The sequence below is a fragment of the Urocitellus parryii genome, chromosome 8 (assembly GCF_045843805.1).
Source record: "Urocitellus parryii isolate mUroPar1 chromosome 8, mUroPar1.hap1, whole genome shotgun sequence".
Taxonomy (NCBI): domain Eukaryota; kingdom Metazoa; phylum Chordata; class Mammalia; order Rodentia; family Sciuridae; genus Urocitellus; species Urocitellus parryii.
In genome coordinates this window covers 31,765,937-31,769,127 of record NC_135538.1, presented here as the reverse complement: position 1 = coordinate 31,769,127, position 3,191 = coordinate 31,765,937, and positions in this window count along the sequence as shown.

Genomic DNA, 3,191 nt, shown 5'->3' with positions numbered 1-3,191 from the left:
TACCTGGTCCTCTGTTGTCAGCATCTCTTGTAGTCAGGATTTGGTTTGATAGTCTAGAAAACATTCACCCAAAAGGCTCAATTACACCTTTTGGGCTTTCTGTTTATGAAAACGGAGCTCACCAGTGGAACCCTAGCTGAGCAGTATCTCTACTAAGAGGGACCAGCATGCAATGAACTGGAGGGATTTGTGTAGTAGTAGTTGCATTTATGTCCTATTTATGAGGATGTGACATGAGGAGCTGTTGTGGTATAGATGTGAGGTCTCCTCCAAAAGCTCATGTGTGAGACAATGCAAGAAAGTTCAGAGGTGAAATGCTGGTGTTAGGAAAACCTAATCCTAATCAGTGCCTGAATCCCCTAATAGGGATTAAATGGATGGTAGCTATAGGCAGGTAGGGTGTGACTGGAGGAGGGTGGTCCCTGGGGGGATGGCTTGGGGGGGGGTTGTGTTTTGTCTCTGGTGAATAGAATTGCTGTCTCTGCTTCCCATTGCCATGTCCTAAACTGCTTTCCTCCATTGCATCCTTCCACCATGATGTTCTACTTCACTTTGGGCACAGAGCATGGAATTGACCATGTATAGACTGAGACCTCTGAAACCATAAACACCAAATAAACTTTTCCTCTTTTGCTTTATTCTTGATGGGTCTTTTGGTTGCAGCAATTTAAGAAAGAAAGAAAAAAAAAAGCTGATTAAAATACCCCTGGAAGCTTCTGTGAATGCACGGATATTCTGAGGTGAAATGATTAGATGATAAGAGCTGTGACCTCATCTGTCCATCCTAGTTAGAATGGCCTGACTGGTTGGTAACCAATTGTAGACAGGTGGAGTGTGACTGGAGGTGGATCACTACAGCGTGGGTGTGTGGGGTGCTCTGGGAGGGTTATTCTTCCTGTGGCCCCTTCCTCCTTGTTCTCTGTCTGTCTGTCTTTGTCTCCTCTCTCTTCTTCCTGACCCCACCATGAGCTGAGCAGCTTTCTTCTGCTGGCCCTTTCCCCATGTTGTGTTGCCTGACCTCAGGCCCAGAGAAACAGAGTCAGCTGTCTGTGGACTGAGACCTCTGAAATTGTGAGTCCTAAATTAACTTTTTCTCCTCCAAGTTGTTCTTTTAGGTGTTTTGGTAACAGGGATGAAAAAGCTGACTAAAACAGGAGTTTACAAAGGAATAAGGTGGAGTGATTCTAGTATTTTGGTACGCACGCTCAGCTGGGTGGTCTCCAACACACATAGTAAGGGTACAGAGAAAGTGTGAGAAAGGAATTGGAAATGGGAAGGGAAGAAAGGGAAGACCTTACCAGAGTGAAAAAAAAAATCAAAGGGTAAAAACTGTGGTATAGAAATATCGCCAAAGAGTTGGGGGGGGGGGTTGTTTTGTTGTTTTGTTTTTATTTTTGGTGGGGTGTGTCCAGGCCAAATCAGGTACTCAGATGTGTAAGAATCTCCAGTTTGACAGCAGTTGAGTCAAGAGAATCTGATTCTTCCCCGTCTCCTCCTGGTTCCTCGGGTGCCACATACGCATCTGACTCACATCAAAACAGAGTGCCTGTCTCCTCGTATAAAAATGTGCTGGCAGGCAATCCCAGTGACCTTTAAAAATCAATCTTGCAAATGGGCATTGGAGCAAGAGGAAATGATCTTCAGCTGGGCTGTTTCTCTCCTACAAATGCTGGCAAAGAGGCAGATGTACAATTACAGGCAGCACAATTTTTGTTTTCAAACTGCCTGCCTGGACCTTCCAGTATTTTCCATAGCTCTACTGCAGAAAATAACACTAGCCTCAAGTTTAACAGGATGTGAAAATCCCCTCCATGTCTTGAGATGCTTCCTTTCCTGTGTGTCTGCTCAGCCCATTGGCCTCTTCTTATTCAACCCAGTGTGATTTACGTAAGTTGTTTTAACAGCCAGACGTTGAGAGCAAACATTGGCCTTTCTTCTTCCCGTGTCCCTGAGTTATCTCTTTATCCAAGTGCACTTGGCAATGCACCAAAGTCCTGAATTACTGCCTGGATCACATTTATTAGGTCAGTGTGGATAAACACAGCTGATCAGTAGTCACCAGCCTTCCATCCTTACTCAGCCCTTCCATTCCCATTCCAAGTTTGGAGCCCCACTGATTACCCTAATGGCTCATTTTGTAGAGTTGGGAGTCAGGCAGCAAATTCATCACCTGCTGAGATCTTTAAAATCAAATAGAAGATGTGTTTTCTAAAACAGTGTTACTCCTTTGGCACTTCTCAAAGTTCCTACATGAAAAATTTATCAATGTGTTTCTTCTGAATAATTAATGTAATTTGACAGCTCCTATTATTCTTCTAATGAACACAAACACCTACACATTCAGACACACACACACACACACACACACACACCCCTTTCTACAAAAAACATGTTTTTTGTTTGTTTGTTTGTTTAGGGAATAGGAAGGAGTAGGTGGGGAGAGGAAGTTGCTTTGTTTTATGGTATACATATATTGGTTTAAGGCCAAAAGAAATATGGTGTATTAACTTTCAAATGTTATATTGTATAAAAATATTGGTTATAGTTTATTTTTTCCTGAAAGATTAAATGTCTAGTACAAATAAAAAAGGTCAGTCAGAAATGAAGTTAAGGTATTTTCTGCTGAATGTTACAGCAGAATAATCAACTTTGGGTTGATGATAAGTAATTACTGATAATAAGTAACTATTTCCCTGAAGAAATTTAGACAATATTCAATAGTAAATATAAATTTGTAGATGAAATACCACTGATAAAAATATTTTTTTCCATTTTGAATAAATCTGTAAACTACAATGCATATAATAGCCATTATATATCCCGCTCCCCCCAAAAACAATTTTTTATGTAAATGCTTTTGAATAAAATTTGCAAAGTCTCACTTTCTAAACAATTGTATTGGTATTTTCTTTTTAAAACACCATACACAGAAAAAATTGTAAAATCTCCTACTCTCTGTCCTTTCTTGTTAATATTTGTTACGGTTTGTATGTAATTTAAATGGGTACCCCAAGGGCTCATCTGTTGGACGCTTTATCCTCAGTGCAGAGATGTCAGGAGGTGGTGGCTTCCTGCAAGGGCAGCTATGTCATTGGTGTATGGAAGTGATTAATGCGGATCTCACAGTGTGAGTTGTTTCTCCTGAGAGCGGATTGTTATGAAAGAGCAAGACTGACGCCTCCCTGCTCTCT